The 15,365-nt window shown below is 41.7% G+C and overlaps 1 protein-coding gene across 2 annotated transcripts in view; it reads left to right on the forward strand.

Annotated features, from left to right (window-relative positions):
- RIMS3 (regulating synaptic membrane exocytosis 3) overlaps window positions 1-15,365 on the forward strand; it is a 139,009-nt gene that overhangs the window by 71,227 nt on the left and 52,417 nt on the right. The window lies entirely within an intron of this gene.

Here is a 15,365-nt window from a genome sequence, read left to right on the forward strand (position 1 = left end):
ATTTGAGAAATACTTGGTGGTGTTTTTTTTAATTTCTTTTTGTTACTATTAATATTTAAAAATCTTGAAATATTCCAGGTTTCCCACTGACCACTAGAGCAGTCACAATAGCCTTATGCTTCCTCTTTTTTGTAGCTCACTTGTCAGCTTTGCTGTCTAAACTGGGACAGAATGAGCGGAGTAATCCCATCATCATTAGAGGGTGGGCGAGTTAATGACAGCTCTATTGTACTGCTGGAGGCATAGATAAGGTAGAATACAACAGTATAAATTATACAAAAAAACACTGTATGCATCTCCCCATCACTCTGCTGAGGACAGTGATTGGCTGTAGCGCTCACAAGGGTAGATGCTTACGTTATCGCTGCCGCCAAGTTAAAAAAAGACGATGCGAAGCACCAGAGCAGTGGCGAGATTTATTAGGTGAGTATTTTATTATTTTAACACATTCTTGTTCTTACCCATTTTGTCCTGAACTCAGAAACCCCTTTAAGAGCAAATCCCTTTAAGATAAAATCACTGAAAGTGGGATCCAAATGACTTAATATAACAGGGCAGGTTAATATAGAAAGTATGGTCTTTTTGTTATTGATACCGTATATATTTATGTGTGCCACTGAGAAAAGACTATATATTATGTTTGGTAATTGATGACTGCTCTACTTTGATACAACTCATACATTTCCTGACAATCACTGTGAATGTAGCATAATATATAAATACAAGAAGTAGAAATTAATAGCAATGTTAACCCCTTAATGACCGGGCCATTTTGCACGTTAATGACCAAGGATTATTTTTTGTTTTTTCATGGTCGCATTCCAAGAGTCGTAACTTTTTTTTTATTCCGTCGACATAGCCGTATAAGGGCTTGTTTTTTGCGGGACGAGTTGTATTTTGTACCATTTTTAGATGCTTACAATATATTGATTAACTTTTATTAACTTTATTTTAGTAGAGAATTGAAAATAAGCAGCTATTCCAGCATTAATTTTCACATTATAAATTTACGCCGTTTACTATGCAGCGTAAATAACATGTTAACTTTATTCTATGGGTCGGCACAATTACGGGGATACCAAATATGTAAAGGTTTTATATATTTTCCTACGTTTGCACAATAAAAACCCTTTTAGAAAAAAATTACTTGTTTTTCCATCGCCGCGTTCCAAGAGCCGTCATTTTTTTATTTTTCCGTCGATGTGGCCGTATGTGGGCTTGATTTTTGCGGGACAATGTGTAGTTTTCATTAGTACTATTTTGGGGTACATAGGACTTATAGATTAACTTTTATTTTATTTTTTATGGGGGGAATGGGAGAAAAGAGAGAATTTTTCTGTTTTTTGCGGTTTTTTTGGACGCTGTTCATCCGGAGGTTTAATTAATGTGTCCATTTTATTGGTCAAGTTGTTACGATCCTGGGGATACCATATATGTGCATGTGTGATTTGTTTTGACACTTTTACTGAATAAAACCACTTTTTGGGCAAAAATAGTTTTATTTGATTTTGACTGTAATTATTATTTTTTTTTCCACAAACTTTATTTAACTGATTGACATTTTTTTTTAAAGTCCCACCAGGGGACTTCACTATGCGATGTGCCGATCGCATATATAATGCTTTGGTATAATTAGTATACCAAAGCATTATTGCCTGTCAGTGTAAAACTGACAGGCAACCTGTTAGGTCATGCCTCCGGCATCGCCTAATAGGCAGTTGCGGAAGACAGACCTGGGGGTCTTTGTTAGGCCCCCGGCTGTCATGGAAACCCGACAGCGACCCGCGATTTGTTTGCGGGGGCGCCGATCGGGTGACAGAGGGAGCTCCCTCCCTCTGTCAAACACATTAGATGCCGCTGTCACTATTGACAGCGGCATTTAATGGGTTAAACTGCCGGAATCGGAGCGCGCTTAGATTCCGGCAGTTGCAGCAGGAGCCAGGCTGAGTATAACAGCCGTGCTCCTGCCGCTGATCGCGTGGGTACACTGGCAGTACCCGCACCATCACAGGACGGATATATACTTCCTCCTGCGCGAACTAGCAGCTGCTGAGGACGGATATATCCGTCCTTCGGCGTAAAAATAAAAGGGTACTTTCACAAGAAGATAAGTAAATCAGGCTAAATTCTCACCCCGTTTTTTTCATCCCGTTTGAAAAGTTTTTTTTTTAAATGTTTTTTTTTTTACAGGAAACAGGAAGCTTTTGTAAAATTATATATTTTTTTAATTTAAATCCTTTTTTTTTGTCTATCCTGCAGCATCCTGTTGCCATATACTTGCATTGTATGGAAAAATGGATCTGATAGGTTATTCAATAGGACAGGAAAATGATACAATCTCTGTTTGTCTGTCCTGTTAATAACCAGATCCTGACACAAACTTGTCAAATGAAGACAAACGAACACTTTTAACCATGATGTAAGCCCTATAGAAAACCTAAGGATCCGTTACCGGATCCATTTGAAATGGAAAATAAAATCAAATCAAACAGACATTTAAAAAGGATAGCCAAACGTTATGCAAACAGGCTCTAAAGCAATTATCAGTTTGCAGGAAAGCAAATGCAGGGCAAGCCCAGGTACTAAGGCTGGGTTCACACGACCGGGTCCCGCCCGAGCCCGAGTGTCGGCCGGTAAAATCGGCCATTTTGCCCGGCCGGTTTGCATAAAATTTTGCATCCGTTCCGGGCCGGGCAGATCTGGACAGTGACATCAGTGGCAACTCCTGAAGGGGAATCCCCATGTGTTCGGGGATTCCGCTTCAGGAGTTTCCCCTGATGTCACTGCCCAGATATGGACAGAGACATCAAGCGCTCTGTCCAGGAGCGGAATCCCCGAAAACACGGGGATTCTGCTCCTTCAAGGAGCTAAAGTGGGGCTAGCACATAGCAGAGCGGGGAGATACCTCCCTGCTCTGCTATAGTGTCGTCGCTACAGTAGTAGCAGCTGCAGCAGCTGCTAGCGGCGCCATGGAAGGTGTCGCCGGGCCAGGGCGCTTTTAAAACAAGCAGGGGAAGGGAGCCAGCGCAGTGCTCCCTCCACCTGCTGTACACCCCGGCCCTGCCACACAGTGTACAGCGTACAGCCATTTGTCTGAATGGCATAAACTCCTCCTCCTCACATGCACTCTGCGCTGTGAGGAGAAGATAGAGCGCAAGCGACGGAAAACCCGGCCATCACTCGGGACACATTCCGGTGATGGCCGTGTATTACCCGGCCCCATAGACTTCTATGGGAGCCGGGCGGCCGGGTACCCGGCTGAAAATAGAGCATGTCCCATTTTTTGACGGCTGGTTTTCCCGGCCGTCAAAAAATCGGTCGTGTGAATAGCCCCATTAGGGGTCTATTATTCCTAATGCAGCCGGGTGCCGGCCGATTTATGAACGGCCGGCACCCGGCCGGGAAACCCTGCCGTGTGAATGAGGCCTAATGGTTTACCAAATATTGGTATAGGTCAGTTTAAAGCAATATTTTTCTTCCTATCAATAAATAAATAAATATAAATTTTCCACTCAATCTTTAACCACTGTGATGCTCTTATTGATCATCATTTAGCTGTTACATGTTTGAATAAAGTAAAACTGGCAAGAGTTGAAAGAAAATATTATAGTTAAATTAAGAAAAGTGTCTGTACAACTTTAAGGAAAGCAAGTCACATTATCTAAAGTTTTCTTTCAGTTTGGAGGTGCATTTTATATTAGGGAATTACATTATATGCAGTTCGCTAGTATATTCTCTGAAGATTGACTGCTCAACTGCAGCAATTCCCTGCTGTTCCCCTGGGACAGAGCCACAACAAGATCTTTTGGTAAGCCTGGCAAAATGCTGGAGACTAAAAATATACCCATCCCTCTTCATAAATAAAAAACAGGGAATTTACCCTACCTCGCCAGTGAACTCCTGATAACGTATAAAGAAGTTTAATGCTAGAATTAGTAAGCGAAGACAGAAATAATGACTTTTATTGGCATTTAGCAGCAGTCAGTATTACATGGCTGCTTTTACCAGTAAGTTGGTAGAGGATTTCAGCACTGTGTAGCATATAATGACACTGTTTCCTGGGCACTGTATGCCTCTTATCTAGGCAAGTATGGCGGTATTATTTTAAAACTCTATGGTACTGATATGTGTTCATTGTATGATGGTATTATTTAGGCTCTGTGTGATGGTATTGTTTTGGATATTGTATGGCAATATTATTAAATCACTGTACTGTATGGCAATTCATAGTAGTAGTCTTTATGCAGTCTACTCTTATTACTTAGGTAGTTAATGGCAGTTTTTTTGGGCACTGCATGGCACTATTATGTTTTCACTGTATTTTTTTTTATCATGGTATTTATTACTGAATAATTAAAGTTCTTTATACCAGTGTTATTTTAGCACAGGTTATATGTTTGGCTGGTTGGAGCTTTCCCTATGGATAAGAGCTGATCACTGGGTGTTTCTGACACTGGACAGACAGGGGTGGCTTAAAGGAACAGTGTCACCACAAATTTTTTTTAAATATGTTAAAGATGTTAGTGCTTTATTAAAAACGTTTGGATTAATTTGTGTGTTTGTGTGTTACTTTTTTTTATTTTTACACTTTTTCTTCCCTATGGGGGCTGCCATTTTTTTTTCCATTTCTGTATGTGTCGATTAACGACACATACAGACATGGAATACGGCAGCTCCAGTCCCATAGGGACTGCGAACGGGGCCCGTTCCATTCACTATCGTGTACGTCGCTGTGTGGGAACGGCGCATGCGCCGCTCCCACACAGTTCAATTTGAAATGCGCGCCGTCCGGCGCCATTTTCCTGTGGACCGGAAGTCGCGGCCGGACAGTAAGATTACTACTTCCGGTCGCGGCTTCCGGACTTGTGCACATGGAGCAGCGGCAGCAGACGGAGCGGATGGACCGGAGGGAGCGGCGGCGACTGGAGCAGGTAAGTGATTTCTATGTATGTTCGTGTTTCAGTGTGTGTTTACTAGTGTATGTTAACCTTCTACACTGTGTGTTAGCTCAAAAAATGGCGACACACAGTGTAGGAGGTTAGACCGTTCAAACCCCTCGTTTATCCCGGCACTAGCCAGGATAAAGGAGGGGGGGATTCTGAGAGCTCACTAGAGCGAGGGATTTTTACCCAATTTTGCAGCATAAAGCAATGTGGTTGCTTTACCACATGCAATGCTGCAATTTTGGGAATGGCTCCATCTAGTGACCAGTGCTGGGAAATATTATAAATTGAATCCAATATTTCCTGACTCGTGAAAAAATAAAATAAAATTAGAACAATGTTTAATCACCTACACACTAACTGAAAAAAAAAAAAAACATGTTTTGCTGGCAACACATTCCCTTTAAGAGCTAAAAAGTTGCAACGAGATTTTCTAGGGTAACTCAACATATTGACCTGACACTTAGGAAGGCTTTTTTTTTTTTTTTTAACACGGAACATCTAAATCACATCCTTACAGCCATATACAGCAGTTTCAGTAAAAAGGAACTTGTCATGCTCTGCTGTGTCAGATATAAGCCAGCTAAAACAGAAAAAAAGAGAAAAAAAAAATCTGCATCAGAAGTGGGCAAAGCATTATTAATAGCATTCAGTATTCTAGTAATAGGCAGTACTCCCTGTTTATGCCAAGTTTTTGGATTACGTCAAATTTATACCAAAACAACTAATACAGATGTGTAGTAAAATATACCCATAGACTTCTATTGTACAGACATATGGCAAAAGAGTTTGCAGTGTTTGACTGGCTTACATTTGGATCCTTTTTATTTTAGGGTTTCTGAAAAGTGGTGACTACTAAGCTTTTCACAACCAAGGGGAAATCCAGTCAAAATGATCTTCTGACATGTCATCAATACATGTGATTAGAATATTTCAGTGAAGTCTATGATCTCTGACCACCACTGATTTCCAGAATGAAAGAAAATTACAGATTTCTGTTTCTGAAATCTGACTTAACATTCTAAACAAATTTCCGTTGGGGTGTCCATGATTTTACCGGAGACCATACCACCTATGCTATTGTCTCCGTTATTCTCCAGTAATCTCAGCTGGATCTGCGACGGAGGCCCCTAATGGAGCCTCCAACACAGATGTGAACGACGCCTAAGGCAGGACACAAAGGCAGTGGCCTGTGAGCTTCAGATGCAGCATGAAGAACTCGAGTCTGACTGAAGGGTCTGGACTGTCTCTTCTCTTTGGGTGGGAGATCCCACTATTAATTAAGAGATCGTGATAGCGGCTTTTAGAATAGTCAGGAGCAGGCCGGCTGCGGGCACTGAACCACCAGTTACCCATATCCCGTGACTAATAATATGCAGGGGGAGCAGCAGGGGAACGGATACTACGGCATCCCCCTGAGCAGGGAGGTCAGAGCTGCAACCTGTCAGACTGCACAATATAGAAGTAGTATCTATATCAAAATTGTAAGGATGCACTCAGTCACTGACTTATCTGGAGCGTCGGGAGGACGCCTACAACACATCTTCACCTTACTATATGCAGCGATTGTGAGAAAGGCCCTGGTTGGGCCGAAACGTTCGTTTGTTATCGCTTGCTTCAAAAATTACTAATTTTGGAATAAAGAATAATTTCTTTAAAATCAAAAAAGCTCAAGTGTTCCTGAAGTGCTCTCAATATAGAAGTAGGTTAGTGCAGTTTGATAGGTTGCAGCTCTAATGTTCCTATTCAGGGGGATGCCGGAGTGTCAGTTCCCCTGGCCTGCTGAAAACCTCTGCAAAAGAGCCAATGATTAAGATTTATATGAGTCACCCTGAATTTTATGTAATAATAACAATCATATAATAATGCAGATTATTATTATTACATGAACATCAGGGTGACTAATATAAAGGCTCCGTCTGATTCTACGTGTACAGAAATATTCTCCTCTAGAAGCAATGCTGAAAATATCTCTGTACATACGCAGTCCGATAGAACATGCCACAATATTTTTTGTGTCAGATTTGTGCGTAATTGGACAGAATATTTTGTTATATGCCTTTGTTCATCAAAATGTAGCGTTGCAGCTCTATTTTAGTTCTGCATCCCCATCACAGGTTTTTACCTGCATAGTGACATTAGGCTGGGTGGGATTGGACGTGCATGAACACGGATTGGGCAGGGTTAGAGTTGTGGCTTAACATAAAATAATTCACTGCGTGCACCGCAGGCATTATCGCTCTTTCCATTCTTTAAAAATTGGGAGGTATGTTTATGAAGCAGTAAATAAATTTTTTAAAGGGGTTGTCCAGCTTCTGACAACTGCTGACCTATCTACCGGATAGGTCATCAGCGCGGGTCCGACACCCGGACATCGCAGCGATAAGCCGCTCCGGTGGCCTGCGGGCACCTGATGTTGTGGTGCATAATGCTATGTACGGAGCCCGGAAGCAGTTGGCTCCGACTATTGCATAGCGGCCATGCTGCAGAACTGCAGGTCCGCTCATGTTCACTAGAATAGGAGCAGAGCTGCAGTACTGCAGCTCGGCCACTAATCCGTCGCCGGAGCTATCTGCTTCCTGCTTGTACGTCCGGTGCACAGAGGCAGCGGAGCAGCTGATCTGTGCGGGGCCCAGGTATCGCACCCCCACAGATCACGTACTGATGACCTATCTGGTGGATAGGTCATCAGTTGTCAGAACCTGGAAAACCCCTTTAACACAGCTTTAGGTTTAGGTTAAACTAAGGGACTTAGGGTCCAGTCAAACTAAACATCTTTGAGCAACCGTGGCAGTAAAGGCACCAGTACATTTAGAATACAGTATGAAGTAAATTTCAGCCTCTTTTACAGTCTGTAATTGCTTGTATAGAAAGTATTACAAATGCATTTAATATCTGTGTATTGTGTATATCAACTACAAATTCCCATAACATATGTTCAATATTATGAATGTTACTGCAATAAGAATACTGCATTACAACTATTTGGGCTGTTCTCTTTCCTAGCAGCGCTGACTGAAGCACAACTGCTTGCAAAATTGCAACCTGCAATGCTATACTGCCCCCTAGTGGATATTAGTGTGAATGCATTCTCTGCATGTTTATTCCTTGGGGTAAATTAAGGACTGTCATTTATACCTACAGTAAGGAACACAGAGTAAGAAAGCAGATAAAAACGTATTGCCGCTGTACAGCTTTTTCTTAATCTTTTTTTTAATATCTGCAAGTTGATAATAATGTCATAATACTATCAGATGAATAATGTTATTCCTCTTTACTTCTATGATCTGCTTGTAAATAAAAAAATTTAAAGAATTTTCTATTTAAAGCCACAGACAATAGTAAATCACTCTCCAGAATAAAAGTAGATCATCATACTCATCATCATCTACTTGGGTGCAAGTGTCAGTCATTCATCACATCCAGATTTCTGCATTTTTTTTTAACTTATTGTATCACTTTACGCTAATTGTTCTGTAATTTTGTATCACAATGTCCCCAGTGTTTTCCAGGCTACTTTTTAACTGGTAATATGTATATCGGTGTAAAGGAATTTTGTCAAACACTGGAAAGCAGTTGCGTGCAAAGGAAGAAGAGAACATTACTGGGGATATTTATAAAAATGTGTGCAGTTTTGTGGAGAGAAATTTGGGCGTGTACATGTACTATATCATATATCATCTGGCCTTCATTGTATATTAGGTATATGTTGCCTAAATAATTCCATTTGGATAAAATGTTCAAACATACATGCCATTCTTGCTGGAACATTTAATTCATGTCCAATGCTGTGAAAGTATTCCCAATTTCTTCTACTTTTGCATATTTGTCACACTTGAATGTTTTAGATCATCAAATTACTTTTAACCCCTTAAGGACACGGCCAATTTTGGCCTTGAGGACAGAGCAATTTTTTTAGATTTCCCTCTTTGCATCCCGACGCTCATAACTCTTTTATTTTTTGTACGACGTAGTTGTATTAGACTTTGTTTTTTGCGGGACGAGTTGTACTTTATGTAGGTACCATTTTTTGGTACAAATACATTATCGTTTAATTTCTATACATTTTTATTTTGGCGAAAATGCAGAAAAAAATGCAGTTCTGCAGCAGTTTTAATATTACACCATACACCAATCATCATAAATAATGTTATACATTTGCTGTACAGGTTGTTACGGTCATGGCGATACCAAATATGTCTATATTATTTCATGTTTTGGGACTTCTATTTTAAAAAGTTTATTTATTATAAAAAAAATTGTGTTTCTGTGTATTTTTTTAACTTTTTATTTATTTATTTATCATTATTATTTTTTTGCATTCATTTAACTTTTTTTTTAATCCCATAAAGGGATTTATCATTTTGATTTTTATTTTGTAACTGCAATGTACTGGCATAGATCTATATGCCAGTACATTAGCCTGTGTACTGATTGTACACAGGCAGTTGTTAGGGCATACCTCAGTATGCCCTAACAACAGGAAATATGTTCAGACAGCCCTGGGGTCCTTCAATGGACCCTGGGCTGTCTGGCCATATGAGTTGTGGGCTTTGATCGCATCACAGTTATCTTCTGTGACGCGATCAAAGTGCAGTCCCCTCTCCTTGAACGCCGTGATCAGCTTTCATCGCGGCGTTCAAAGGGTTAACAGCGGAGAGAAGATGTTTCTCTCCTCTCCGCTGTCAGAGCGAGGCCGTGGCTGTGTATTACAGCCGTTGCCCCGCTCTCGATCGCACGCAGGGACGGCTGTCACACAGGACGAGAATGCTCGTCCTAATGCGCAAAGTACTCGCCGCTCAGGACGAGCATTCTCGTCCTGTGTCGGCAACCAGTTAATATTAGAAAAAGATAATCCAAGTAAACACAAAATGCTGTTTTTAAATAATGATTTCATTTATTGAAGGAAAAATGCTGTTCTGTCCTACCTGACTCTATGTGAAAAAGTAATTCCCCCTTTGTTACTTAATCAACCAGTTAACCAAATTCAATTGACTATTGGGATCAATTTTATTAGCCACTCCCAGCCGTGATCACTACCGGACCTGTTGAATCTAAACATCACCTGTCTGGCAATGTGAAGCAGGCTAGAAGGTCTCAAAAATCAGCACATAATGCCACATTCTAAAGAGGTTCAAACAAAGATGCCAAACACAGTAATTGAAATCTACCAGTCTGGAAAGGGTTACAAAGTCATTGCTAAGACTCTGGGTCTCCAGCAAACCACAGTGAGAGCCATTACCCACAATTGTCAGGCTTAGCATAATTTAACCACGTGCACATTGATGACTCATCCACGAGTTCACAAAAGAATCCAGACGAACATCTAGAGAAGTGCCTCAGTTAAGGTCAATATACACGAATCAACAGTAAAAAAGATACGGGGCAAAAATGGCATCCATGGGAGAGTTGCAAGGCGCAAACCACTACTGAGCAAAAAGAACAGAAAGGCTGGTCTTGCAAAACATCTAAATGACCCGCAAAAGACCTTTAGGATAATATTTTGTGGATTGATGAGTCAAAGGTGGAACTTTTTAGAAGACATGGGTCTCGTTATATCTGACGTAAAGCTAACACCGCAATCCACCATAAGAATATCATACCAACAGTAAAACATGGCGGTGGTAGTGTGTTGGTCTGGGGTTGCTTTGCTTCTGCAGGACCTTGACCACTTATAATTAATGGATCCATGAATTCTGCTCTCTATCAGAATATCCTGAAGTAGAATGTCCACCAGCAGTTTGCGACCTCAAGCTCAAGTGCAGTTGGTTTATGCAGCAACACAATGATCCAACGCACACAAGCAACTCTACCTCTAAATGTTATGGCAGGAAGGAGGTGAAGGGAACAAGTGAGCCCTAATCTACCCACCGCCCTGTCCCTGCCTACTTGCAACGACCCGCCCTAGGCGACGGGGTACAACTTGGCGGCGGTCCCTACGCTGACTAAGTGCAAGGGGATACAAACAGGGAACAAGCAAGGGAAGGGGCAGTAGCCCACGGAACACCGTGAGGAAACGGAGTGGTGAACGAGCCAGTCAGGATCGAAATGTAGTGGAGTATACAAACGCAGAGCACGGAGCAGGAAGCAAGCCAGGGGCAGAGCGAAGCAGGATAAGCGGGAACAGAAGCAAGGCAGAAGCAGGCTGGAGCAAGGCAGCAGTGGGGCCAGGAATCCAAGAAGAAAAACCAGCAATGAGGAAGAGAAAACTGCAGGTATAAATGGACAGGGGGCGGAGCTAACTCCGACTGACCAGGCCGCGATAGGCTCTCCCACTCCTGAGCCTGCCACCCTGATTGGTGGGAGCCGGTGCCAGTCTAAGAGGTCTGGCCTCAGGTGTCGACTGATTAATCCTGGGAGTATCAACAGACGTAGTGCCTGGCAGATCCTTTACACTAAATTCTTCAAAAGAAATAAAATTAAGGATTTGGAGTGGCCGAGTCAAAGTCTTGACTTGAATCCCATTGAGATGCTGGGACAAGGCCTTGAAGCAACAGTTCATGCTTGAAAACCCTCCAATGTTGGCAAATTAAAACAATTCTGCAAAGAAGAGTGGGCAAAATTGCTCCACAGCAACGTAAAAAACTAATTTCAAACGTTTAATTTCAGTTGTTAGTTGTTCACACGCAGAATCAAAAACGTCTCAAAATATGGAGCTGTTTTCAAGAGAAAACAGCTCCTGATTTTCAGAAGTTTTTTGTGCCACTCGCGATTTTCGCTGCGTTTTTCACGCCCGTTTTTGGAGCTTTTTTCAATAGAGTCTATGGAAAACGGCTCCAAAAATTTCCCAAGAAGTGTCCTGCACTTCTTTATCGCGGCCCTTTTTTTACGCGTAAAAAAACGCTGCGAAAAACGCTCCGTCGGAACAGAACGCCGTTTTCCCATTGAAATTAATGGGCAGATGTTTGGAGGCGTTCTGCTTCCGATTTTTCGTCCGTTTTTCGGGGCGTTTACGGCCCGAAAAACGGCCGAAAATAGGCCGTCTGAACATACCCTTACTGTCAAGGGTTTCAATTATTTTTTCACACGGGTGATATAGGTTTTGAATAATTCTTTATCCTCAATGAATAGAACGATCATTTAAAAGCTGTACTTTGAGTTTACTCATGTTGTCTTTATCTTATATTAAAATTACTTGAATGACTTGAAACATTTAAACATTTAAATGTGACAAATTAGCAAAAATAAAAGGAATCAGGTGAGGGGCAAATATTTTTTCTCAGCACTGTATGTTGCATACCTTAATTAATTATGTTTGGTCAATGTTAAAGAGGACCTCTCACCTCTCACCTCTCCAGACATGACTGTTTTAGTAAATATGTGCATTCCCCATGAAATAACAATTCTGGAGCATCTTTTCTTAGAACTTCACATTGTGTCGTTTTTCTGTTATTCCTCATAGAAATGTATCAATAAGTTGACAACTGGGTGTTACCATTTGGTGGTGTTTCCCTACTGACAATGTCAAATCAGTGCTGAGATAGTTAAGTTTCATGTACACGACCTTTGTTTTCATCAGTGTGATATTAGTTTTTTTTAAACGGATAGCACACTGACCCATTCATTTTTATGGCCCCATGTACACTACTGTGTTTTTTATGGACCCGTGTGGAGGCCGGGGGACCACCCCCAAAACTCAGAGCAGGTCCTATTCATGTCTGTGTTTGTGGCTTGGTCTATGGCAACTTAAAAAAACAAGGATGTCCTCCGTGTTCCGTCCATATGCCATCTGTGTTTTGCAAATAAGTTGCTAGACGAAAGGCATCATGTGAGCTTCTCAGGGGGCCGGGACAAGCTATTGACATCATATCCGGTTTTTCATTTTTTTGCGGATCCGTAAATACGAATGACATATGGATGCAATCTGGACCGTGGTGGCGGACATACAGAACAGATGCAGATTACACACTGATAACACACGGACCGCAAAAGCGGACAATGGATCTGTTGTTTACGGGCTGCAAAATTAACCCCTTCCCTCCTTGGCCACTTTTTACCTTCCTGACAGAGCCTTCTTTTTAAAATCTGACATGTTTCACTTTATGTGGTAATAGCTTCTGAATGCTTTTACCTATCCAAGCGATTCTGAGATTGTTTTCTCGTGACACATTGGACTTTATGTTACTGGCAAAATTTGCTCGATACATTCAGTATTTAATTGTGAAAAACACCGAAATTTAAATGTATCTTCTTGTAAGACAAGAAATTATACCACACAAAATAGTTGCTAATTAACATCCCCCATGTGTCTACTTTAGATTGGCATCGTTTTTTGAACATGCTTTTATTTTTCTAGGACGTTACAAGGCTTAGAAGTTTAGCTGCAATTTCTCACATTATCAAGAAAATTTCAAAAGGCTATATTTTCAGGGGCCAGTTCAGTTGTGAAGTGGCTTTAAGGGCCTTATATATTAGAAACCTCCAATAAGTCACCCCATTTTAAAAACTGCACCCTCAAAGTATTCAAAACGGCATTTAGAAAGTTAACCCTTTAGACATTTCACAGGAATTAAAGCAAAGTAGAGGTGAAATTTACAAATTTCATTTTATTTTGCAGAAATTCATTTTTTATCAAATTTTTTTGTAACATAGAAGGTTTTACAAGAGAAACGCAACTCAATATTTATTGCCCAGATTCTTCAGTTTCCAGAAATATATCACATGTGGCCCCAGTGTGCTTATGGACTGACGCACAGGCCTCCGAATCAAAAGAGCACCTAGTGAATTTTGTGGCCTCCAATTTATGAGAATATATTTTAGAAGGAAAGAGAAAGATGATCCAGCGCTAGTGGTGGTTTTTAAAAGGGAAGAACAATTCCCATGTTTATTAGAGAAATACCCGAGTACATTCCCTGCTTACTCCTGCCTTGAGACTGCGTCTCGTCCTAAAGATTTTAAATTATTTCTCTAATAAACATGGGAATTGTTCTTCCCTTTTAAAAACCACCACTAGCGCTGGATCATCTTTCTCTTTCCTTGCAACACATGCTGCGGGCCGTCGCAGGGATCCGAGCGACATCTCAGCAGACGCAGAACCGGTGAGCTGGAGGTTTTCTCCCTTTCTTTACACTGTCAATATATTTTAGACACAATGTAAGGTTTGAAGAGGTCTTGTGATGCCAAAACAGTGGAAACCCCCCACAACTGACTCCATTTAGGAAACTACACCCCTTGAGGAATTAATCTAGTGGTGTAGTGAGCATTTTGACCCCACAGGTGTTTCATAGATTTTATTAGGATTGGGCAGTGAAAATAAATACAAATCCTTTTTCTTCAATAAGGACGTAACTTTAGATCAAAATTTTTCATTTTCTCAACAAATAAAGGAAAAAAGAACCCCAACATTTGTAAAGCAACTTCTCTAGAGTACGGAAATCAGAAGAGAAGGAGCGCCATTTGGCTTATGGAGTACAGATTTTGCTGGATTGATTTCTTGGCCCCATGTTGCTTTTGTAAAGCACCTAAGGTACCAGTACAGTGGAAACTACCCAAAAGTGACTCCATTCACGAAACTACACCACATGAAGAATTAATCTAGGGTGGAGTAGTGAGCATTTTGACCCCCACATGTGTTTCATAGACTTTTTTAGAATTGCGCAGTGAAAAAAAAAAATAAATCCCTTTTCTTTAATAAGACGTATCTGTAATAACAGGGATAGGGAAACAGACAAGTGCGCCCTAAACTACCCGCCACTCAGTCCCTGCCTACTTGCAACGACCCGCCCTAGGCGACGGGGTACAACTGGGCGACGGTCCCTACACTCAATAAGTGCACGACAGACAACCAGACAAGGAAACACAGAACAAAGGGAAACGGGGCAGTTGCCCACGGCAACACCGTGACGAACAAGAGTAGTAAACGAGCCGAGTCAAACCAGGAGAGTACGAGGTGCCAAACGCAGAGCAGGAGAGTAGTGAACAAGCCGAGTCAAACCAGGAGTGTACGAGGTACCAAACGCAGGAGCAGAAGAGTAGTCAGTAAGCCAGGGTCAATACGAAGCAGGGACAAGTAGTTCAAGAAGCTGCAGCAGGGCCAGGAAACCAACAGAGAAGAATCACAAGCAAGGAGGAACAGGAAAGGCAGGTATAAATAGACAGAGGGCGGGAGCTAGCTCCGTCTGGCCAGGCTGTGATAGGCTCTCCCACTCCTAAGCCTGCCATCCTGAGTGGTGGAAGATGGAGTCAGTCTCACAGACATAGAAGCAGGTGCAGACTAATTACCTATGGGCGTGGATACAGAAGCTGTGCCTGGCAGATCCTTAATAGTATGCCCCCTTTTATGAGGGGCCACCGGACCCTTTCTAGATGGACCTGGTTTATTGGGGAAACGAAGGTGGAACCTCCTGACCAATACCCCAGCGTGAACATCCCGGGCGGGTACCCAAGTCCTCTCCTCAGGCCCGTATCCTCTTCAATGGACCA

Source organism: Rhinoderma darwinii, chromosome 2, assembly GCF_050947455.1.
Source record: "Rhinoderma darwinii isolate aRhiDar2 chromosome 2, aRhiDar2.hap1, whole genome shotgun sequence".
In the NCBI taxonomy this organism is placed as follows: Eukaryota; Metazoa; Chordata; class Amphibia; order Anura; family Rhinodermatidae; genus Rhinoderma; species Rhinoderma darwinii.